This window comes from Dermacentor variabilis, chromosome 10, assembly GCF_050947875.1.
Source record: "Dermacentor variabilis isolate Ectoservices chromosome 10, ASM5094787v1, whole genome shotgun sequence".
NCBI lineage: Eukaryota > Metazoa > Arthropoda > Arachnida > Ixodida > Ixodidae > Dermacentor > Dermacentor variabilis.
The window spans coordinates 101,096,693-101,123,338 of record NC_134577.1 but is presented as its reverse complement, the minus strand read 5'-3'; the positions used below and the strand labels follow the sequence as shown (position 1 = coordinate 101,123,338).

At 42.6% G+C, this 26,646-nt stretch overlaps 1 long non-coding RNA gene across 1 annotated transcript; it reads right to left on the bottom strand.

Moving 5' to 3' along the window:
* Positions 1-114: 114 nt before the first annotated feature.
* LOC142560855 (uncharacterized) lies at positions 115-26,451 on the bottom strand. The gene is made up of 2 exons (XR_012823448.1): positions 26,123-26,451; positions 115-3,456 (listed from the first exon to the last, which is right to left on the bottom strand). It is a non-coding gene; the product is annotated as an uncharacterized LOC142560855 (long non-coding RNA).
* Positions 26,452-26,646: the final 195 nt, after the last annotated feature.

Genomic DNA, 26,646 nt, shown 5'->3' with positions numbered 1-26,646 from the left:
GTTCTATCCATTCTGCTTGGGGCTGTTCAAGTCAAAATATGTTCAGCCAGCAAGTCCAAAATATAATGCTGTCAGTGAGTCTTCGATTACTGGGCAGATGAATTGAAAGCAGCATATGATTTGATATGATTTTATTTATTGATTTACATTTACACACACACACATGTACGGACGAGTGGTAAATGGAGGTGGATGAGGGAAAAAAGCCACACAGACGCGGCTTGAGGTAACCTCACCTCCTTAGCTACAATATGGCTGCATGGGGTAGCACATCCAGCGCCATATAAATTACATTTATGTAGTGGCCATTAAACATTGCAGTTATACAATATATCAAAAAGCAGTGAAATATTTCCACAATGCCAATGCAAAACGCACTGCGGCATTGAAATAAATGATGTACACTTGGTAACATAGACAAAATAAGAAGAACATAACATACACTATTAATCATTAACAAATGCGCTCTAAAGAGGTGAAAGCAATAGAGTTTTAAACTCTGACAGCGATAAATCCCGTAAATTGTATCCTGCTCTGTCATGTGAATTCAGTAATCTTGGAAGGTTGTTACACAACATTTGACAACCGTAGTTAGTTCTAGAGCGTGGAACCTTCCATACTTCAGGTGTATCAGTTGAATAACGGTATGAGTTGACGGATAGATTTGCAAGTTCTACAAGTAAAGTTTTGCTACATTTGATATAAAAGTAATACTCGCGTAATAGTTTGGAGCTATAGATGTTATGGACTGTAGCAATGTTGTATTTCTTGAACAGGTTTTCAGTATGGGCGGCAAACGGTACATTAGCGGTGACATGTATTACTTTCTTCTGCATATGAAATAATTTACTCAAGTTACATTCAGTTGTGATGCCCCATACAAGATGCCCATAATGTATGTGACACACAAATAAGGCATTATAAATTAATAATTTTACAGACACGGGTAAAGTATATCTGTAGCGATTTGAAAACCTGTTATGCGGCTAAGTTTTGGAGTACAAAGCTTACATGGTCGTCCCATTGCATAGTACTTGTGAAGTGTACCCCTTTGCAGAAAGAGCAAGTTCTATATTTGTGGATCTATACGCTAATGCTAGATCTGGAGGAAGAACACTCATGCCTTTGGTATGAAAAATTACGGCCTTTGTTTTCGCCGTATCTACTTTTTAAACAGTTCTCAGTGGAACAATATGATAGGCTGCACAAGAAGTCATTTGCCATAGTAATTAAATTGGTGCAAGAACCGGACGAGATGAAAACACTTGTGTCATCTGCATAAATATAAATTTCGCCTTTTCGTAGATGAAAGTAATGTCGTTAGCATATAAGTTAAATAGCAACGGGCCCAAAACGCTACCCTGTGGGCCGCCACAGAATATTTCTTTGGTTACCGATGTATTGTGGCCTACAGATACAAACTGGCGTCTGTTATTAAGATAAGATTTTAATAATTAAATTGGAATGCCTCTAATTCCATATTTCTCTAGTTTGTAGAATAAAATATTGTGAATAATATGATCAAATGCTTGTGTAAACTCGACAAATATGTCTATTGTTAATAGCTTATGTTCGAAGTTGTGAAATAAAAATATTTTTGATCAAGAAGAGTTAATTCAGTCGACCTGTTTTTAAGGAAACCATATTGAGCATTTGAAATTATCTTGTATTTTTCACTGAAGACAACTGACTTAAAATAATTTTTTTCAATACCTTTTGAAGAAACAGAGAGGATCGACATCGGGCGATAATTTTTTATATCTAATTTATTACCCTTTTTAATAATACTACTACCTTAGCAACCGTCATATTTTCTGAAAGTACGCCTGCGGAAATGCACAAATTATAAATATGTGTCAAATAGGGGCTGTGTATTATATAATAAATTTTATAGGTTGAATCTGTAGACCATCGGCATCGCAGCAGCGCGTTGTTTTTAGTCTTAGGCGTACAGAACATACATCCGAAGGCATGAGTGGCTGAAAAAAGACCTGCGACGTCCGCTAGGTGAAATTGGTAGTGTCCTTTTGAGTTTGCCGGACAGTTAATATAACTTTTAGGACAAAAGTTACGCTGGGAGGGAATGGAAACCAAACAACATTACCACTGCTAACAACTGACTATTTTGAGGGAAAGATTAAAAATATCAGCTGCACTGGATGTGTGCTTATATAGTGCACAAGTTGTTTCTGTGGGGAGGTGTAAGTTCTCATACAATGGCATGAAGTCACAATAAACGGTACTTGTGTGAAAAAAAAAGTGAATAGGCACCGAGTATTTTTTGTTTCTTGTCATCTAGAAAGGATGCCTTTTTATACATTGAGAATGTGGGCTAGCTCCCTGATCTTATTAAAGTGGTACAAAATACGTGGTCACTGATTTTTCTTCTATTTCACTGCGGGCGAAAACAGATGAAAACTCTTTATCCGGCCTGAAATCTTATTGCGGCAATGCACGACCAAGTCAGCTGAGCATACGGCTCTTTTATATGAAATACAGTGATTTCTTTTGCACATGTTTTGTTATCGGCCAGCCTACCTTGCGTACATTTGACCACAGGTGAAAGTAATAACGTACACTGGCGCCTCTCACAAACCCTTGACAAATTTTCTGATACGCGCAAAAAAGGAAATCTCGCTTGCCTGATCGCCTCTTTTCAATTCACTTGTGGACTCGTTTATATACTGCCTGCATTATTTCTTTCTGGAAATATGTGTGTATAACAGTCCACAAGTGAATTGAGAGAAAGAGAGAGAGGAAAGGGGAAAGGCACGGAGGTTAACCACAAGTGAATTGAGGGAGGCATGCAGGTATGGTAGGCTTGCTTAGTTATAGATACAAACAAATTGTTTAGATACAAATGTGATAGATACAAACAAACAAGATGCAATAAACAGTTGTCATCTTGAAAATGCCTTCCAGGTGGATCCGCCTTGCGAACTCCACGGCTAGAATTTGTAAATTGCAATATGGGCCATAATGTAATTAGTTAAAAACTTAATTGGAGAATTTTTATTAAATAGTCGAATTTGTACCGCAACTTTTACTGGAAGTATTGTCCTACGCTTCCAGTAGACCATCTCATGAATTAGAATTGCCATATCTGCCACAGGCAAATTTTAAATATTTATTGAAGGTGTTCGCTGAAACACCTTGGGTAGCTGTGGAGGGCGCAAATAGTGAACACGTAAACTGCAGTAAACTAAATAGATAATTCGCGTTCTGGCAACAGGATAAGCTTGCCCTTGAAGGCTAGAATTCTAGTGGGGAAGTCCGCCAGTTGACTCTCGCCGCTAAGAAATCCCGCAAAGGATGCGTTGACACCATGACGACAGGCCCACTGCACACCAAGAAATAAAGACAACTTTTCTAAAGCGAAGCTTCCTTTGCTTCTTCCTACGAGTTTTCCACTGGTGCTGTTGCTCTCTTGCGCGCCGTCTTGGAGGGCTTCAGATCCTGCATATACATGGAAGGAGCGTGAAAATGAGAAAAGGCTGCGCAAGAAACTGATCTGAAACTTTCCATTTCGTCACATGTGCATACTGCCCCCTGGAGCTCCCTGGATGTCGTCACATTAGACCCTTGACAACTTTAAATATCCGTCACCCCGCGCAAAAAACATTGAAGGAATCGAAGTGCTTAGCCCTATCGTAACGTACAAGTCCTGAAGACAGGTAAATAGAATGGTGAGGAGGGGGCAGGGAGAAGAGGCGGAGAATGGTAGAACCGGGATATTCGGCAAACGAGTGAAACACAGCCTTGCCATAGTTGTGATACAGGAGGGAAGGACGGGACAGGGAAAAAAGCAACGGAAGAAGATAACGAAACTAGTACTGTAGACACGACAGCACCTGCGGGCTAACTGAAGGTACCGTACTGTACGTTTCTGCAATTTCTGAAAAATAAACACCTTGCAAATATGTCAAGTGGACAACTGACGCAGGGCGTGCAGACGCAAGGCCACAATTAATTACCGTTGGACACAACTGAAGTGGTGGCATGTCAAAACAACACTTCTGTGCCCGCTGGGTAGCTTGACGGCTATAGCATTGCTCGAGGTCACGGGTTCAATTCTCGCCGTGTGAGCCGGGTTTCGATGAGTGCAAAATAAAAAAACGGTCGGCACTTTGATTTAGGAGCTCCTTAAATAACACCGGGATATCAATGTTAATCCGGAGTACGCTACTAAAGCGTACCTCATAATCCTATAGTGGTTTTGCACGTAGAGCACCCTAATTCTGCCAACACGTCTGCCACGATGCGGTATGCCATGTGAAGCACTGACAATGCTCAACCCTCTAACAGGTTACAAACAATAGCGCACAACAAGGCTTCAAGCACACACGGCTCGCGGCTGTCAAAAAGCCTCTTATATAACATTGAAGGTGCCGTGCCTGCCACTGTCGCCGTCAAGGACTGCAATAGTGTAAAGCAGCCCGCTTGTTGACAAACAAGGTCAGTTGCTCTTGCAGAAGCCTCCCTCTCTTTCTTTTTGAAGTCAGGGCTACTCATAGAAGTGACATGACGTCGAGAACATCTAGCGCATCTGCGTCTTCCTCTACAATCCCTTGTCATGTGACCTTACTTTTCACATGGTGAACATGGCCGGGTGAGAATCAGTTTCTTGTATGTCAAACTCCCTTCTTTGTTGTCGCAGACTTCGACACTATGCTTTGACGAGTTCCAAAGCAGACAAACGTCAGGCTTCTCCAACACACTCCGTAAAGCAGCTGCTGATGGCGCATTGCGATGCTGAACAGATCGCCATGTCAGTATTTTTCTAGATGGCGTCTGGTCTTTCCCGAGACGCATATCTTAGCACAGCTTGTCGGCAATGAACTTGACGATCTAATTATTACAGAAGGCTGTAACTTTCTCTGCTTTCGTCACGCGGTGCTCTGAGTCAACTTCCGCTAGAATTGTTGATGCCACTGTCGACGCTGTCATGTTCTTGTTAATCTCGGGAAATTTGAGCATTAAATTTGAGGGTAAGACTATCAAGAGAATCTGCTATACCATAGGACAGTAAGTGCAGGGGCTCGTCCCAAAATCTTTGAGACTCGACACATGCACTTGTACTTTGCCATAGATGTTCGTAGAGGACGAGACAGGTGTCAGATATAAGAAGCTTCGAAACTGCTGTAGGACGATGATACCTTCATCTCCAAAGCGGTTCATGAAAATATCTATGTCGTGTTGGTAGCATTCTTGAGATGCTTAATGTCAAGATATGACCGAAGCGGCTGCTCCACTGAGTAGAGTCCTCAGCTAGTGAAACATGTCAGCAGTGCTAAGCTCTTTCTTTTTGTGCAGTGCCGTCGAACACTGTGACCAAAAAGGGCGCCATTGCTTTCTGTTACCATCGAATTTCCTTAATTCCAAGTGCAACAGTCTAGACTTGATGCTGACTGAAGCTTGGCTGCTCGTCTGGCGCGAAACTTAGGATGTATGGCTTCTTTGAAGCTTGAAAAATGTTTTGATGTCGATATAACACGCTTGTCTACATATCTACTCACGCCTAACGTATCACTTTCGAGTAGGTCGCCAGGCGTCTCGTTTAGGATGTTCTCATCTGTTCTTGTTATCTGCTGGTCGAGTGCGTCAATCCGGTTATGTAAAACGGTGACCTGTGATGTTAATAGATGTGTGTCGCGAAGGTGTGTGTGATTCTGAAAAATTGCAAGTATGATGACTTAGTATTTCGCGCCCTATCTCTGTACTGCCCATGTTCTCTAGAACTGATGGAACTGTTGTAATCATGAGACTCGTTCATTTTCTGCATAAGAGTAACGCTATTGCAGAATAACACTTTCACTTCCAGAAAGGAAAATCAACTGAAAGGGCATTAATTAGCGTAAAAGATGAAATTATAATCAAATGAACTACGAGCCTTGTCCTGCTCGTAGACTTCAAGAAGGCTTTTGCCTCAACAAACCATGAAGTACTCTTCCGCAAGTTATTTTGCTATGACATAAGAGGAACACCACTTGTAGAATTGGCTACTTAGTTAATCTCAAAATAGAAATGCACAAAATTAAATGGCTTTGCTTCGTTTCAAATCTATCGACGTTGGTGTACCGAAGGGCTCTATCTTGGAGCTTACGTGTTCCTTCTGTAAGTCAACGACAATAATTTATTCATTGAAAAGAACCTACAGGCCCTATGGCAGGGCACAAAGCAAGGGGGACATTTCAAATGGTAAAGACATAAAAAGTACAAATTTCCAACAAGAACTGTGCTTTAAGAAGATTGCCGTATTATGCGATATTCAAAGGCACAGGGAATACAAAGCAATATCTGAAAGCACACGAACACTACTTACAATTAACAGAGCCAAAACAATACTGTTTATAAATAATAATATACAACATGCATAAATGCGCGATAAAATACTCTAGACTGGGTATTCGTGAACGGTATTAAATGGGTAAAGCGTGAGTAACTGACAGTGGAACGTGTCGCGTTTGGATATGTGGGCTGTTATCAGGGAGGCCATTCCAATGACGAATGGCACGAGGTAGTGCAGATGAAATAAATGCATTTATTTTACCGTATATGTGCATGAAACTGAACAGATTATCTAATCTGCTCGAAAAAGAGTGGGGCTTTTGTAGTTGTGACCGGTTTCGTTTATTAGAGCAAATATATTTTTGGAATAAGCACGGAAGAGGGAATGTTGCGGCGGCTGTGTAATGGCGGCAGTAGAAGGTCTAGTTTAATTTCTGTAATGCTTGAGTTCATATGTTAGTTACGTGATATGAGCCGGGCTGCTCTAGTTTGTATCCTTTCTGTCATATATATCTGTCATGGCATTCAGAATACGTTCAATTTGTTATTTTACGGACACGACACCAACGTATTTTTAGCGGGCAAAGTGTGAATCTGAAAACAAAAAGAAAGCAAATGGACGGTTAAATGAATTGGCAATGTGGCTCCGTGCTAATAGGCTTCAGCTAACTGCTAAAAAGATAAACACATGTTCTTTATGCTTAAAATAAACGCAAACACGTTAGAAATGTCCACTCAAAAAGTTCTCAATCTGTAGGAATTATGCAAAAATTTAAGCGCCTCATTCCACTATACCTAAAGAAACAAGTTTATGTTCATTTACTGTTATTTGCATTACTGTTTGTTAGTCTGGACGTATAGACGCAATACAAACCTCAATTCACTTTCTATCCATGAAAAGAGGGCAATAAGAGCTGTCGGCAACATAGCATGTTCCGATCGCAGGGCCGCACATATCAGTTTACTGTGTAAAATGAATATAAACGAAGTGATAGTCTGCCGTTATGCTATAATCATTTCATGCAGCTAATAATAAAGGCAAAATAGTTTCAAACTGAAAATCACATTCACAAATCAATTATGAGTTGAGACATGTCTCTCGAAGAACACCACAAATAAGAACAATGGAGCGCAAAAGTTGGAATATTTATTTATGTATTTTCTTAATAATAAACAAATTGAACACCTCATCTATCAGAGTACTTTTTGCGGCTTACACAGAGAGCGGTATTAACAAATAGTAGCACACGTATTTAGTGCATAGCCTTATAGGTGTTACACGATGTTATTCAATGCGTCTTTCATATTGTGAAACTGACCCTGCTGTGCTTCAAACGCTACGACTGAGTGCAGGGGCTGGACATCGCCAGGGATTTTGTCATTTGTCCTTCTCCTAAATTGTGCTGTAAAGCTGGTACATTAAAAATAAAACTTCATTTTACCTCCCTATGAAGTTACGGCCCAAAAACTGGATAGAAAAGTCCGAGAATATGTAGAAGTTAGGAACTGCCCCCAGTTTTCGGCCCATCGATGGTAACCATTAAATAAGCTTCTCACGTTGCAAACGCAACGTTAACAGATTTCCATGGAAGTTTCGTGTTTGCACTTCGTAGCTGTACACGTTTCGCCTCGCAGGCGTTTTTGACACGTTCGCCGAAGACGGAAACAGTCGGCCCCTTGTATAAATAGCAGGCACTTCTACTCCGGCACTTCTTTCTTCTCACGAACATACCAACTGAAATGACAGAACGCGTTTTTAACGAGTCTGTCCCCGATCACTTGCCAACATTTGTCAGGGTAGAACGGGCGCCTATGGTCAACCATGATGGGCACAGAACATCTTAGATAGATGGATGGATGGATGGATACAACTTTCTTGTGCATCCGGCAAGGTTTAAGATCTTAGAGAACTGATTATTCAAAGCTTTGCAATTTTTTTACTTTCGATCAGTTGACACTAAGTTTGTCACGATAACGTAGACCAAGAATTTACACGTTCAATTATTGTTACTACGGACTCCGCTAAACACTCAAAAACTGTCATCAAGCGACGCACACATAGATACTAGTTCGCCCTTGGATTATCAGCATTTATTAGATGTGCTTAAGGCCAAGGACTATTGGTATCATAAGTTGAAACGCGATAAACATAATGCCCCTCTTCTAATTGACTAAGAAACTTCCCCTAACACATATGTAGCTACGTCACGTAAAGGTAAAGAAAATAAATTTCCTCTATCCTTACTAAAAAACTGCTCGTAACTCACCGAAACTTGGCTAATCAGCAAAACAACTTGACAAACTCGCAATAAAAATTTTTACGTGATAATGCCACTAAGGATACTGTCAACGGCTTGTCGTTGAACACTTCCTTTGCAAATGTTGGTCGCTATCTGGCTAAAACGCACTCTATCCGTCTCCATCACCTTTTCCTGTGGTTGTCTTTTTGGAATGCGCAACTTGGTTCTTTCAAACGTGGCCTCGTCCTAGCAAAGCATCGTCCGAACCTAGTTCCGCGACCAATAGTTTCGTTAAAGATAATACAGAGCTCTATGAAATTCTGTCTATTGTGAGTAAGCTGCTAATTGCGAAAGCGTCGGGTCTCTACAAAATTCCAGCGCGCATTAAAAAAGGGAGTATTATTTAATAGGAGACATATCATCCGATCTATTCAACCACTCATTACGTACTAGAAAATATGCATCGACATTTAAAATAGTCAAATTCACTCCTGTCTATAAAGAAGAAGGCAGGATTGACCATTCTTGTGACCACTGGATATCTGTACTGAGAGTTCCTAACTATATTTTTGAAAAGAAAACCGTAAAACACAGGCATCCTTTTTTGGACGAATATCACATGTTAGGTCCAGATCAACATGGATTCCGCTCAATGCGTTCTACAAACACAGCAGTGCTCACACTGAGTTAAACTTAAAATAGCGCCCTTCAATATAACAAATTCGCTGTAGAGGGTTTGCGTCACGTCAAAAAGCATTTGATACCGCAGACCATGAAATTTCACTTTACAAATTACGTAAATGTGCTTCCTCAACACTATATGAGATATCTTTCCTAGTTACCCTAAAAGGGGTCAAGAAATGGCAATTATTAATAACATTACTTCTTCTGAAACAGGTGTGCCACAAAGTTCCGTATTAGGACCACTGCTTTAACCACTATAAAAATATAACTTCCCACAAGTATTAACTACTCTCTAAATGCTCACGCATGCAGAGGACAGCGGCCCAATTATTACTGGTGAAAATAATTCAGATATATAAATATCAATACAGAACTAACCAAACTTGCTGATTGGCTTGCTCCAACAAGCTAACGATTAATCCTAATAAAATAAATATATGTCATTCCACCCCCGAGCTGCTACTACTGCAAAAAGTGATAAAATTCAACGTAATAATAATTACACTCTCGATCGTATTGACTGCTTCTCCTACATTGGTGTCGTTCTAGTTAGCTGCTTAAATTGGCAGTTTCAGCTAGATGCTGTCTGCTCTAAATCAGCTTCAAGTTGTTGTGCCATCGTGCAAGCTCCTAAATATTTCGACGTTTCAACGCTCCACATTCCGTAATTTAGTTAACTGCCACCTTTTGTGGTATGTAGAATCCTGGGGTTTTACATATAAATCCAGCCTGCAGCCAGTACGACGGTTGCAAAAACGTGTTATGCGACGGTTGCAAAAACGTGTTAAACGTGTTATGAACAAGCAAATGCCTGTTTTTCATGCTAAATATATTGCCTTTTGATTTCGTACGGGAAATTGGATTAGTGACATGTATTAGCATAGTTAGGACATAAAATGAGCGATTTCATATCTGATTATAATGCACCTCACAACGTCACACTAGAAATATAATTTTTGGTAACTTAAATATCCCGCCAATATGTAACGCATATGGCAAACGACTGCTACAGTATGCTGGAGCGAAATGTTGCAATGGTGTTAGGCGTTATATAGAGAACTCGCAGAAATTGGTGAGTGAAAGAAGAAAGTACTATTTAGATTATTTTTGTGTGTTTCTTGAAGTGATAGATATTTATGTTCTCTTCCTGTTATACTAAAGAAGAATGTTATTTCATCAGCTTTTTCTGGTGTTTAGTGCGAAGTGTTATAATTTGCCTGTTCCCATTGTTAACCTATCCAAAAAGACTATCCAAAAAGTAATACCAACACAATAAGTTTTTACTTGCAAATAAATGTACTATTATAACTGAGTTTTCGTGTGCTTATTGACAATTATTTTATATTCTTGTATACTGTGTCAATGCTGAATAATAAAAAAGCAACTGTACAGACGGGCCGATAGAAACGTTACTTCGGTTTGTTGGTAGCGTTACAAAGCCTGCGCTAATAAATACCAATGTTTACTTAAAACCACACGCCGCCATTTCTTTTGCCATAACCTAACATCATTGCTTAAAAATAACCCTCGAAGATACTGGCGCATCGTAAATCCGAAACAGCATCCTGATATCACTCTTCATAATAGAAACAATACTTCCCTCCCGGAATCACAATGCGCTGAACTTCTAAATGAGACATTCACGGCTGTCTTTACCTGTGAGGATATTACTACCGTGCCTATGAAGGATTGTATATCTGACATCGACATGCCAGAAATTGATGTAACCGAAGCGGGCATATTTACCATTTTAAGAACACTGAAAATTTCTTCTGCATGCGATCATTATGGTATCAATAACGCTATACTGAAAAATACACCCCACGGCATCTGTAGTTTTCTGACAGCCCTTTTTTTACAGTCCTTCGCGACAGGCACTATTCCCGATGATTGGCGAAAAGCCACGGTCTGAATAGCCCTTTTTCAAGTCAGGCAACCGTTCTTCACCACGCCACTACAGACCTCTTTCGCACAATATGCAAGGTCATGGAACCTGACCATGATCATAACCATGATCATGATCATAACATAACCTAACATTGCCTCCCAAATTCCCGAATACTTGGAAAGCCACAACATAATATACCAGTATCAGGATCGTTTCCGCAGGGGCTACTCTTCTGAAACACAACTTGCAGGATTTGTTCATGACGTACACTCATCCATTGACACTGGCTTACACGTAGATGCAGTTTTCCTTGATTTCTCTAATGCTTCCGATCGCGTTCCGCAACACAGACTAGCTCTCAAACTTGCATGCCTAAACATTCATCCTAAAGTCCTCCATGGGTTAAAGTTTTTCTTTCTTCCAGGCTCCAGTTTACTTCCGCTAACAATTACAATGCTTCTTTTGCCCACGTTACTTCCAGGGTCCCCAGCGTAGCATGCTAGGTCCTTTACTTTTCTTATTATATATTAACGATCTGCCTTCTTGCGTAACGTCCCGGGTTCGTCTCCTTGCCGATGATGTCGTAATTTACCGCGCAATTTCCTCTGATATCGATCGCTAATGCTTGCAATCTGACGTTGATGCAATTACCTTGTGGTGCTCCAAATGGCTAATGTCGCTTAATATCTCTAAAACCAAGTTAATGACATTTAGCAACCGAAAGTCTCGAATTGAAAACACTTCAATAATAACAGCACGATTCAGTCTTCCACTTCCTACAAATATCTTGCCCTTCATTTCCAGTCTGACGTAACGTGGCATCACCATAATAATTAAACCCTGGCAGCTGCTAACCGCACTCTTGGAATACTTAAACGAACCCTCAAGCAAGCGCCACCACTCGTACAAAAACAGGCTTATATCACAATCATTCGCCCGAAAATTGAATATGCTGCGGCAATTTGTGATCTCTATCAGGTATACCTAGCTTCTGACCTTCAAGCCCTGCAGAACCCTGCTGCTCAATTTCTTTTTCAGATTACTCAACATTCACCAGCGTTAGATCATTAACGAAACGTGCCGATTTGCAATCCTTGAGCCTTCTTCACAAACACTCTCGCTTATCACTATTTTATAAAATTCTCCACCACTCCTCCCTTGGTGATGATTTTTTCAAGTCACCGCCGATTATCTTTCCTCGGCGCGATCACCCTAACAAAGTGAAACGCTTTTTGTGTCGGTCATCAACTTTCACTCAATAGTTCATACCACGCACTATCATCCATAGGAACGATTTACTCGCATACATAGCCATGGAAACTGACATATTCAAATTTAAGGAACTAATTTGCAAAACTGTCACAAGTTGTTAAAAATGTGTTTACTTATTAAGTGTGTTTTGTTGATACTCTTGATGCTTTGTGAGTTGTTGCTTGCTCCTCACCTTTTTATGCACGTTGCTTTTTTGGTTCACTTTAACATATGGTAACTAAACTGCCTTGTTGAGCGGTAAAAATTTCTTGTAAATGTTTTTCTTTTTTATGTACCTGAATGTACGCTTGTGTTGCTTCTTGTCCTCCCCCCCCCCCCTATGTAATACCCTTCTTCTAGGGCATTTAGGGGTATTGTAAATAAATAAATAAATAAATAAATAAATAAATGAAAAACTAAATAAATATATAAATAAATCTGTTTGAACAAATTCACTGCTAACATTATATTGCTACACGCGTGTGGTATTTGCTTCTTGAAATGAGGCGCGGAGGCGCCATCACTCGAGAAAAGAGAAGGATGAACAAACTGGGCTCGCGCTGTGAATCTAACCGGTCAGCGCTGCAACCGCTGTTGTAAATATGACCTGTAAGCAGTTGCTCGTCTTACTGACTCGTCTTCGCGTAACATTGTGGTGGAAGTGGGATGCTCCCCGTCCTCGCCACGGACCCCCGAAGCGGCCGCACCGTCGTCTTCTCAGCCATAGCTTACCATGGAACCACCCCGTCACCACCTACACCTGCGGCGCCCACCACAACGTACGTTACGCTTCCTAGACTCCTTGATCCTCGGGCATTCTCCGCCCAAAATCACGTTGACGTCGACGACTGGCTCAGCATGTATGAACGTGTTAGCCAAAGCTATCACTGAGATCTTACCATCCTGCTTAGCAATGTGATTTTTTATCTGGACGGCACCCCCCCTGTCTGGTTTCGCACGCGTAAGACCGACATCTTCAAAGAGCGGCTTCGCGACCTATTTGGCAACTGGTCAGGTCGCCAACAGGCTGCGCGAAAAGTGCTTGCCTCCTGTGCCCAGTCGTTGACCGAATCGTATGTCTCCTACATACAGGAAGTGCTCGCGCTTTGCCGGAATGTAGACGAGCACAAGACCCAGGTTGGCAGGGTGGGCCATATCTTAAAAGGCATCGCGGACTACGCCTTCCATTTGCTCGACTATAACAATATTCCTACAGTCGACGCCATCGTCAAAGCAAGGCGCAGGTGACTGTGTCGTCGCACCTATTCGTGATGTCCTCCTGGCGCGCGACATCTCTGTGCCACACTCCATCGTAACCCTTGCCGCTAATAGGATGTGTCTCCCCGTTATCAATTTTGGCTTGACGAAGCAAGTGTTACTTGAAGCAAGAGCGGTGGCCACGTTCCGATCAGTGACAGGCGACCACATCACTGCTTTTGCAGCCGACGCGTCTCCAGAACCTCCTGATTACCCGCAGGATGCCTTGAACCAAACAGGCCGATTACGTCCCGTGGTCGCTCCAGCCCTTGCACCTGACCAAGCAGCCGCCCTGTATCGCCTTTTGCTTTCCTACCGGGACATATTTGACACTGACCATCGACCACTTGATCAGACGTCCCTTGTTAAGCATTGTATGAAGACTGGTGATGCGCTTCCCATTCACCACCGACAGTATCGCGTGTCCACGGCAGAGCGGCAAGTTATTCAGCAGGAAGTTAACAAAATGCTCGCCAAAGGCATTGTGGAGCCTTCGTTGAGTCCTTGGACGTCGCCGGTCATGCTCATCAAAAAGATGGCACGTGGCGTTTCTGCGTTGATTACCGCCACCTGTACCGAATTACTAAAAAGGATGTTTGCCCTTTACTACCAATTGACGACACTCTTAATTGTCTCGACGGTGGCAAATATTTTTCTTCCATCGACCTTCGATCTGGTTATTGGCAGATTATCATCGATGAGCAAGACCAAGAAAAGACGGCTTTCGTCACCCCAATTCGCCTCTACTAATTCAAGGTTATGCTGTTCGGTTTATGCAACGCCCCCGCCACGTTCTAATGGATGATCGACTCTCTGCTTAAAAGTTTCAAATGGTCAACTTGCCTTTGTTTCCTCCGACGACGTCCTTGTACTCTCTCCAACGTTTGAGACGCACCTTGAGAACGTCGCAGCTATCCTTTACGTCTTGCGCAAGGTTGGGCTCCAAATAAACTTATCGTAGTGCCACTTCGGGCGCCGACACATTACATTGCTAGGCCATCTCGTCGACGCTTCCGGAGTACAACCCGACGCGGAGAAGGTTCCAGCGGGAACGGCTTTGCCTGTACCTAAGTCTGTCAAAGATGTCTGCAGTATTGTGCGGCTCTGTCCTTGTTTCCGAAGGTTGGTGAAAGATTTCGCAGCAATCGTTCGACCACTCACTCAACTTCTGAAGAAAGGCGTGCCTCTTACATGCGGTTCCCCTCAGGCAGTTGCATTTTTCACGCCTTATCACGATTATCACTAATACACCGGTCTTGGCCCACTTTAACCCGTCCGTACCTACAGAGGTCTGAATCGATGGCAGTGGTTATGGGATCGGCGCAGTCTTATCGCAACGCCAACACGGAACGACCGCGTTATGGCCTACGCTAGCCGGCTCCTGACAACTGCAGAGCGCAACTATTCCATTACCGAGCGCGAATGTCTTGCTCGCGTCTGGGCTGTTTCAATGTTCCGCCCATATTTATATGGGAAGCCCTTCTGAGTGATCATGGACCATCATGCGCTCTGTTGGCTTTCGTTGCTGAAGGATCGTGCTGACCGGCTCAGTCGTTGGGCCCTCCAAATACAAGAATATCCATACACAGGGACTCACAAGTCGGGACGCCAACACCAGGACGTAGATTGCCTCTATCGCTACCCAGTCGAAGACGCGACCTCCACATCTGATACTGACACCGACGCCTGTGTTCACTCTGCTTTCCCACTGCTCCATGTTGCCGACAAGCAGCACCGTGACCCGTCCTTGCGTATCATCATTGACCACCTGGAATCGTCACTCGTCGACAGTTCCCTTCGCCTATTCACACTTCATGATGGCGTACTCTACCGCCACAACGGTCACAACGACGGCCCTGCATTACTCCTTGTGATCCCTAAACACCTACGCTCGGCTATTCTCCAAGAACTTCATGAACTCCCCAGTGCCGGTCTCCCGGTTTTGTCACGTACCTACGACCGGATCCACCGACGCTTCTGTTTGCCAGGGCTTGCTCGCTCCGTTCGAAGATACGTAGCTGCGTGTCAGAAATGCCAGCGGCGCACGACACCGTCGACGCTCCCTGCTGGGTACTTTCAACCATTCGGCATTCCCGCGCAACCATTCTTTTTGGTTGGTTTGGACTTACTTAGCCATTTTCCTCTTTCTACCTCTGAGGACAGGTGGATAGCTGTGGCCACGGATTACGCCACCCGCTACGGCGTCACCCGAGCGCTTCCTACAAGCTGTGCCACAGATGTCGCCGATTTTCTTCTACACGACATGATTTTCTTACCTGAAGCTCCGTGACAGCTTCTCACAGACCGTGGCCGGCCAGTCCTATCAAAAGTTATCATGGATATTCTGCAGTCCTGTGCCATGAGGCACAAGCTATCCACGTCATGCCATCCACAAACGTCCTCACAGAGCGTCTCAATCGCATCTCTCAGAGACGTGCTCGCGAAATTTGTGTCTTCAGACCCCACTGAGTGGGACCTCGCTCTACCATTTGTCACATTTGCTTATAATTCCTCTTGCCACGACACAGCCGGTTCTTCCCCATTTTTCCTTCTGTTCAGCCGAGAACCAGCGCTGCCCCTCGACACAACCCTCCCTGTTCACGTGGAACCGAGCAGTGAATATGCACTTGACGCCATCGCCCACTTTGCCCACGCAAGGCGAATTGCCCGTTACCGCCTTCTGAAATCCGAAGACAATCAAAGGCGTTTGTACGACCAGCAACACTGAGACGTACACTTCCTGTCTTGTTCTTTGGTGCTTCTATGATCTCCATCGCGTCAGGTCGGCATGTAAGAAAAACTGCTGTCTCGTTACACCGGCCCATACCGAGTGCTTCGTGCCGTGACTCCAGTCACCTTCGAGAACGCCCCTGGGGACCCATCTGCTTCCCAGTCCAGTGATATCGTGCACGTTACACGACTGAAGCAGTATCACCCTCCCAGTGATGATATTTAGACGCTCCTGTACGTAGCTTCTGCTGCCAGGGGATTATGCTACGCGCATGCGGTATTTGCTTGTTTCAACGAGGCGCGTGGGCGCCATCACTCTAGAAAAGAGGAGGAAGAACAACTGGGCTCGCGCTGTGAATCTAACTGGTTTGCGCTGCAACCGCTGTTGTAAATTTAACCTGTGAATAGTTGCTCGTCTTACTGACTTGTCCGTCGCGTAACAATATTATGGCAGATTCTTTCATGTATATTTCTAAATGTGCCTCGTACTAGACAACCGCTATGCTACCATACAGATCGTGCGTATCTTGTACAATGAAATCTGTGTGTAAGAAAGAAAGAAAGAAAGAAAGAAAGAAAGAAAGAAAGAAGGGAAGTAAATCGGAAAGGAATGAAGGGAGAATTGGAATACTCATACATAGGGGAGCCAAATAGGAGATAATTTAAAGTTCCAAGGGCATCGCTGGTTATCGGGCACAACGAGTGGCAAGAAAACGTGGCAGGGCGTAACGTACTTATTGATGGAACAAAAATTTTGAGAAGAACCAAGGGTTAGTAGAGTGCCTAAGTGCTGATGTTATGGATTTCGCGAGTGATGCGGAAATTATCCTGTCAGATTACATGAACGGCCTCATACAGATTCTGGGCACTTATACCAACAACAACGGGAAGTTAATGCTAGAGCTCAGCGTTCAACGTAAACTCGTTATCTTTAATACGCGGCCTAAACTTGATGACCAGGTCCCATTGGAAGTTGGAAACAGGCAATCGGCCATGCATTACTGTGTGATGGAAGAATGTTTTATGATAAGTAGAATGAAATAGTCATTGACGAGGAAGCATATTGTTATGTAGGGAGGGACTATAAACGTATCATTTTGAAAATCGGATGTGTAGTTTCGAAACGGAGCAAGGAGCGAATAAATCACAGTCCAAATTCGAACGCTGAATAAATAACAAGTATAGACACAGGAGTATATAAAAAACCGGGCCTAGAACTTGGCATAAAGAAATTGGCACGGCCAAGCAAAGAGTGAAAATATAGTTAGCTTCTATGTGTAATGACGAGAGAAATAGGTACAAAGAAGCAACACGCTTTTCGAGAGGAAAAAAGGAAACATAAAAACTAGTGGTACATAAAGATACGGGAAATTATTGACGAACGACAGAACGTATATTGAGAACAAATATAGGCAAAGAAATAAAAGTTGCCACAGTTGAAGTAGACAGAAAACGGGAAGTATACCGCGTGACGAAATCTAGTGTTCAAGTACTGTTTCAAGCAGATACAAGGTGAGAGTTAGTTAGTTGTTAGAAATACAAGAAGCCTGCACCTAGAAAATTTTGAAACCAGGCCAACTTAATGGGTAGAAAAGCCGGAACACTACAACAGCAAATACAAGCAAAGATGTAACAAAGTAGAAGGGCATGCGGCAATAACCTGTGTACTAACAATAACAGCCGAATCATTCCAAGCCAATGACGAGGTGGTTTTGCAGAACAAGAAGAGCGCGAACGAGAACAAGATGGAAAAAGAGCTGGTGCTAAGAAAGTTCAACTGAAAGAAAGCAGAAAATTCGTAAGCACACAGCCGCAGAGTCAGACAAGCTACTCGTTAGGCCGAATAACGAATTACGACCAAAATGTAAGGAAGCTCGTCGAAAGCAATAGAAGTAAGGCTTATCAAAAAAGCTTAAATGTGGTTTTCTTAGACATTGCTGGAGCTGATGACAACGTAGACCGCAACATCATGTGCTTTATTCTGGAAGGGAAAGGATTCGGCAACGACTGTGTGCAGGTTTCGAGGGATATTTAGCTAAAAAATGAAGTTTGTGTCAAATAGCAAGAGATCAGGAACCAGAAAAATGCTTATATAACAAGGGACTCAGACATGGTCGCAGTTAGTCTCCGCTGCTGCTCATGATGTGCACGGCAAAGATGGAAAGATGAAAAGGGTGCTATAGGAAAGCAATATCGGGTTTGATCCTTCATACTTCAGGGGGCCACGACACTGCTGCTATGCATCCGTACTCACGCAGAACATTTGTACAGGTGCTGTTGCTGGTTATCCTGGACAATCTACCGAGTCGACCCCGCCGTCTGGGTGGGCCCATGATGAACGTTTAGATGAACGATACGGGAGCCTTCATAACGGAACCGTTTGCGAGTTGCTGCCCGCCTTTGGGATGCCTGCATCCCATTGCATCGCCAACGCTGGAGGCCACATCCGTGTTCGTTGACAACAAGGGGCCACGTCACTTATCTGGCCGCTTGAAAAAGGAGTGATTCCTGCGGACACCGTGCGCCACGACACTGCTGTTATGCATCCGTACTCACGCAGAACACTTGTACAGATTAGTTATTTGGAAAGTAAATGTTACCGGGACAATAATGTTGGTCTCTTTGCGGTGTCATGGCTACCTGGTGTAATTGATTATGTGAAGTTTGTGCGCGCGGCTCTGTTGTACTTTTGGCGCCTTTTGGCTCTCGCGAGTGACGTGGAGGTAAACCCGGGCCCTATGACTAAAGCGCAAGAAGATAAGCTTGATGCCGCGGCAGCAACAGTTCAGCGTCTTGAAGCGAACACCATAAGCCTTTCCGAGTCTATTAATAGGGTCCTGCACATCCACGTCACCCTCGAAAACGATCTTAAACTGTTAACTAAGAGGGTTACGGAATTGGAATCCAAACTTTAAACTGTACCTTCTAATCAGCCCATTTCAAATGAAAATACTGACATCTCTAAAATTCAGGACAAGGTGGACGACCTAAAAAATCGCTCAAGGCGGTCAAACGTGTTGTTTTTAGGCATTAATGACAGCGATGCAGCTGAGCCTTAGGAAATCTCAGAGCGGCATGTGAGGGAATTTTGCTCTCAAAAGCTTGGCATTGCTGTTACCTCCGTTGCCAGATCTCACCGCTTAGGACGTTTTTCGACAGAAAAGAAGCGACTCATCATTGCAAAATTCTATAATGAAAAAGAAGCCGAATCTGTCCTTAGTGTTGGCTACAAACTAAAGAACACCAATTTAAGTATATCACGCGATTACTCTGAGGCAGTTCGTCTGAAACGCCGTGGACTGTGGCAGTTTTCTAAAACGATAAAGAAGGAGGGGGACCGCATTCATCTGTCGTTCTATCAACTCCGTGTGAACAATGATGTTTATCTCTAGGATACCGCTGGCAATCGGGCTGCGCGTGTGCCCGAGTCTTCTACCGAATGACACTATCAAAGTCATCATGATGCTTCCGATCGTGCACCACCATCATTGTCGGGACCGAAGTGTGTTTCCTATACACTAACATCAGAAGCGTTACGGCGAAATGTGTTGCCCTCTCCTCCCTTATTGACTCCACTGGAGCCTCGATATTAGCATTGACTGAAACGTGGCTTAACAATTATATTGCCGACGATAACATCCTTTCATGCGAATCAGGTTTCAATTTTTTTCGATGTGACAGAAAGGACAGGAGAGGAGGTGGCCTCCTTATTGTGGTGAAGCAACAACTGATTACCGTACGAGTTGTTGTTTCCTCTTTTCTGGAATTTATATTAATCTCGATAAAGTGCATTACTACAAATATTACTGTCGGTGTGTTGTACCGTCCACCCGACCTGTACTATGGGTTTGCTGACGAATGTTATCGCCTACTGACTGATGTGTGTACGCGTTTTCCAAATTCTGTGCTAATTATCTTTGGTGATTTTAATTTCCCCTGTATCAATAGGGACACTCCATCTGTCACAGCAAGTGATAGGGATGCGCACGCTTTTCTGCAGTCTTGTCAGAATTTTCACCTAACTCAACTCATTACAATGCCCACGCGATCCGCAGATACCACTGCCAACATTCTCGACCTGATTCTAACCAATAATCCCGATGCTTTTTCTAAAATATTTCACCTTAGTGGTCTTTCTGACCATGACATCATTACCGGGTGCATCAATCACCGTATGCTTGACAGGAAAACTACCTCAAAGCTGATCAGGTGTTATAACAGGGCTAATTTTGACCAGATGAATCTCGAATTAACCACTTTTTTTGGACGGTTCTTAGCTGAATGTACTTTCCGTTCCATTGAACAGAACTGGACGCTGTTCAAAACAACCCTACTTAACCTCATTACAAGGTTCTTACTGGTTATCTCAATTAGGTGAAGTAAAAGAGCGCCTTGGTTCAATGAGCGGCTGCGAAGAGCCAATAAAAAGAAAAAAACGTTTGTATAGGCAGGCAGTTGCTAACAACCTATTAACTACGTTGGAAACCTACAGTAAAAGGGACAAGGATTACCAAAGAATGCTGAAAGCCACCCGGCGCCAGTTTTACAGTGACGTCTTACCCACTAGGCTATGTAATTATCCCAAAAGATTTTGGAGCGTAATTAACCTACATTCTCGTCCCGATTCATCCTTAACAAATTCTAATGGTGATCAGCAGGACAATGACCATTCAGCTCAACTCTTTAACAACGCTTTTTCGTCTGTTTTCACACATGAAGTCATTACCCCATCTCTAGCACTCAGTTCACTTCACGACTATTACATGCCCTCTATAGTCATAAGTGATGATGGTATTCTTTCTTTATTAAATAACCTTAAAGATACTACAACCATGGACCCGCTCGGCTTTAACTAAAGAATACTTAGAAATATATCTCAGAGTAGCTTTAAGTCCTATCAGCACTTTTTTCTCAGTCTTTATCATCTGGCTGCATCCCGCATGACTGGCGAGTAGCTAAAGTATTGCCAATTTTCAAATCTGGCAGCCGCTCTGATCCCCTAAATTATACACCCATTTCATTGACTTGCACCTTCTCAAAGCTCCTTGAACATGCCATACACACCCATATCATTAATTATCTTGAAGATCACAACATCATATTTAAATATCACCACGGTTTTCGCAAGGGATTTTCTTGCGACACTCAGCTTGATGGATTTACTAACGACTTATTTACTTTAGTAGATGCCGGCTTTCAAGTAGACGCTTTGTTTCTCGATTTTTCTAAAGCATTTGATGGCGTCCCCCACCATAGACTACTACTCAAGTTATCCCATCTCAATGTTCACCCTCAGGTTTTAGCATGGATTAAAGACTTCCTCTCATCTCGCGTTCAGTTCACCGCCGTTAATTGCTCTAACTCTTCAATGGCTCAAGTCACATCCGGTGTACCCCAGGGGGGCGTGCTTGGTCCCCTGCTCTTTCTAAGATTTATTATTATTTACTCAATTGTGTATCTTCCCTAATTAGACTGTTCGCTGACGACTGTGTTGTGTACTGAGCCATTAAATGTGAAACTGACCACCAATCCTTACAAACTGACCTCGATACAATTAACGCTTGGTGTTCATCGTAGCTAATGATCCTAAACCACTCTAAGACAAAGCTGGTCTCCTTTACAAGAAACTCTTCCCGCATCCCAACCGCATACACCATTAATCGCGTAACAGTTGAGATAGCTTCTACTTACAAACATTTAGGAGTTCACCTTCAGTCCGACTTAACCTGGAACAATGACACTGATCTGATTCTAGCAGCTGCTAACCGTTATCTTGGTCTCTTAAAATGTAACCTTCGACATGCTCCGGCGCCTGTGCGTAAACTTGCTTATAGCACCCTAATCCGACCTAAAATCGAGTATGCTTCAGCCATATGGGACCCGGATCAAACCTACCTCATAGATAACATCGAATCCCTGCACAACCGTGCTGCTCGTTTCATTTTTTCAGGTTACTCATGTTTCACTTGCGTCACAGTGTTAAAGGCTCGTGCTGGTCTTGATAACGTTTCCCATCGTCGCAAACTTGCTCGCTTAACACTTTTTTACAAAATTTACCATCATCCGTTGCTTCATGACGATTTTTTTCAATCACCATCGGCGGTCTTTCCACGCCGTGACCATCCTTTCAAGATCAAACTCATCATTTGCCGCACTTCATCTTTTGCGAAATCATTCATACCCAAAACAATTATTGAGTGGAACCAGCTGCCTGCTTCAATCGCAACTGAAATGAATTCGTCTAAATTTCATGAACTTCTAAAAAATGAATGCGATGCGTAGCTTTTCTTCTAGGTTTGTTCCGTTACCGCACTGTGTTTTATTTTTAATATTTTTTTGTGTTCTGTTTATTATGTTGCGTTTTTTCATTATGTCTCATCGAGTGTTGCTGTTCGGCTATTTTATTCTTGTTGCCTATTCCTCTAATACGCTTTTCTAGATGTTTATAGAATTTCCGTCACAGCCCTATGCGATACCCCGTTGCGAGGGCCTTTAGGGGTTTCTTGAAGTAAATAAAAATAAAAATACAAACAGGTGGGTAGAATACTGGACCATCAGATTCAAGATTTGTTTTATGCCGACGGCATTGTGTTGCTAGCTAACAAGCAAAGTGATGCGCTACGTCTGGCTAATGTCTGTTGACAAGAAGGTTTCAATCTATTGTTGAAATTCAGCGTGAAAATGAGGTGTTATGGTATTTAATGAAAACAGTGAACAGACAGTGCCAATACAGGGCCAGGAAACAATCGGATACAACAATAGAAATGCCTGATTATATGAATAAACGACGGCCCCATATATATATATATATATATATATATATATATATATATATATATAATATATATACGGAAGCACAGCAAGGCAACCCTAACACCAAAGGACAAGAAAAATGCGGCTATATTGCAGCGCAGAGCACTGTGGTGATACAATAGATATGAGGTGTTCCAGTGCATGTGGATAGGCGTAATGCTTCCAGGCGTTACATTTGAAAAAACGGCTGTTTCTTTGAAATCAGGGGTAAACTCAGGACTAGTTGACAAGTAAACGTCAGTGGGACGCCTCGCATCGGGCGCTCACGGGAAAACTACACATGAAGCGAGAGAAGCTCAGAGTAAAACTGATTTTGAACAACGAGTGAGGAATATGGAATAAAGTAAATGGGTGGCTTCTGTTCAAGATGTTAGTACAGAAAATACGCTAATTAACATTGTAGGAAAATAACTAGGAGGCTCGCCAACAAGTATGCCACCGATATAGTAAGTAACATGGCAAAAAAGAATGTGAAACGCAAAGTCAGAGACTGAGACAACCTCATGAGTGGCGCCAACGTCAAGGAAACATGATATGAGTAACTAACTAAGAATAAGAACGAAATAAGGGAAAAATCATTTTATGATAACTCAAGGGGAAGTTATTTAGTTTTTAATGCAAGACCAGGATCCCTTATAAGGCGTATATTTAAAATGAGGTACAACAAGGAACAAGAAGCACTTGCTTTCTGCGGTAAAGCTATGGAAACAATGGAGCTTGTTTTATTGCAACGGGTAGATATCTGTCCACTGGTCAGTTTAGGCACCTGTGGCCTCCTTGAAGCCCTTGAGTTGGCGATAGCAGAGAGAAAGTAAACCTTTACGCAAGAGAGATTAGTAAGAGGCAATTGGAAGTTTGGCTGCAGAAGATTATGGAGATCACGAACAACGGAGGTGCGCAAAACAAGATTTCTTATAGTGTTTAAGAAAATTCGATGCTCAGAATTTTGTGTTTTTTTAGAAAAGAAAGCTGGGACGTTAAGCAAAATAATGAGGGCTTGGTGGCGCTACCCAACATACTGTTTCAAGAAGGACGCTTCTTGCATCCATCCTTCCATGGAAGTACGAGAGAACTCGGTTGGCGCATTATGCGTTTCTCAGCCTTCCAACACAATCAACAAAACAGAAAAAAGCAATTGGAGGTATTTAATATCACACGGATGGCTTGTATTGAAGAGCCAGTAAGGAGTAATTGAGAAAGAAATAGATTCTTGGGTTGTACGTGCCAAAACCACGATCCTAATAGGGACCATGCGGTAGTGGGAGACTGAGAATTCCTTATAACCAGCTACGGTTGTTCAACCTGCACGAAATGGACGGTACACGGGCGTTTTCAGCTTTTCACCTGCATCGAAATGCGAGTGCCGTAGCTAGAGTTTCATCCTGCGCCCTCGAGCCTAACAAGGACAACGCGAGAGCCGCATCATAAAAACTAGTTTATTTCATAAGTATAGCGACACATCATACTTTCAGGTTTCCCTGAAGATAAGGGGTTAAATGACAAGCTGTCAAATAACTCCACTCAGAGTATCCCGTTTCTTTGTCCTGAACACACCCCAATAATATATACTGTCGCCCTTATTACTTTCTTTTTATTGGTCTTTCTTCTCCTGGTAGTTTTTATTCAACTATGTTTTACTACGGTCATTAGCATGGCAGCGGTTACAACTGCGCCGGCAGAATTAACTGCTTTTCAAAAAGTTTTTAATAACTTATCCTATTTCCCTGAAGCCTTCTCCTAAATGATGTCCTAAAATGTATCCCCATCGCCCACTTGATGATAAACTAGTTAAGGTAAATTCTTCCATGTTTCCGATTTCTCAAACGACTGTGCTGCTTTATTGTATTTAAGAACCAGCAATAGATAATATTCAACCAATTTATAGAAATAATCGACTCATTCTAAGACAGTTATTTAAAATTTTCACGCATAACGAAAAACACCGTAAGTTGCTTTCAACGCTTAAATAACTGACAAAATTTGGTCATGACTATTTTGCAAGGTTACGTATAAGGGCATAAGTTGCTTTCCTGTTTTTTGGTTTTCGTGAGTGCTACAAATTTTAACCTGTTTAAACTTCAGAAAAACACAAATTTCGCGTTGAAAAGAACTCGTTAGGCAAATAACTTTGTATAAGAATAGCATTGTTGTTTTAAATTCCTGTTAGCTCAAACAAGCGTCCCGAAAAAGGAAAACGCTGTAAATATATAAAAGAAAACGACGCGTGCTAGCCAAAACTTTAATAAATGAGAAAATTTTGTCACAATAGTGTTAACTGGGCAGACGAACGTCGTCGCACAAATTCACAATTGTGGAGACATCATCCTACAATATCGCGCGGAATGCAATATTGTGGGTATTGCGAACATAGGGCAATACCCCTTCGTAGATTTTGTTTGCGTGCAACAAGAACTCGGTAGCAACTTTGTCACTTGGGAAATAGTTGTTCCCTTACCAATCGCTGTCGAGCAATAACATTAACGATAGGTGTAGCCATGGCTCACCGGTTTCACGCAATCGTAATTTACGCAGCAGTGCATAAGTACACCAGTGCAACAGCGCATTATATCTCCTGCCATTTTTCTCAGTCGCAAATGTATTTATTCAATTCCTTACTGACAAACATATCACTGGCTATTAACCATAATTAATAATTTCCCCTTCTTGCCGTACACTTTAAGGCAATCGCGTAGGCCGTGGCTGCGGTCTATTGGGTATTTAATCCGTATACCTGAGATATAATTACGTGTTCAAATAATATTTCTTCAGATCCAAACCAAATTCTACCTATACTCTAGATTTTGGGTGGCATTTATTACCTGTGGCGCTCTTTGCACCTTATTGCTTCGAGCTTAATACAACGCGTTTTTGGCGATAATTTTGCCTGCCTCAATGTTTAGGCTGGCGCAGTGATTGCGCCAAGTGAGTTTCATTACTGGAGCAAAATACACAAAAGTAATGTTTCACGTACCTTGTGAATGAACAGCATGCATTCCACGTGTTCTCTTTTCTCAAAATTTTCTAAGTTTGCTCGCTTGATGCCGCTGGGGATTTGCGAGATTACGCGCATATGGAGCCCAATACCTTGGTGTAGATCTCGTAGTTGTTCGAGGAGTTGTATGTCGGTAGGCAGAACGACTCCCTCCAGGACTTGGCTCAGGATGTGGAAATCCTAAGGCACGTGCAGGACCTCCATTTTCTATAGTGGAAAACAAGATACCAGATGTCACCAATACAGCCGCAATAGTAAAGCTGCAAGCTTTCATCATACTTGGGAAGCCGGCACTTCTTAGTGATACTCCTCACCTTGGCAAACTTTTATATTACTGTTACGACAATAGATGCGCCGAAAGAAATCCAGTGCTCTAGCTATTGTCTGTGGCCACAATGCTCACGCTTGTGAAACCGTCGTGGGATTATACTTCGCATGCAATTTCATTTCATTTCTTTTACATTAAAAAGTCTCAGATCTAACGTAAGCTTGCATTACAATGT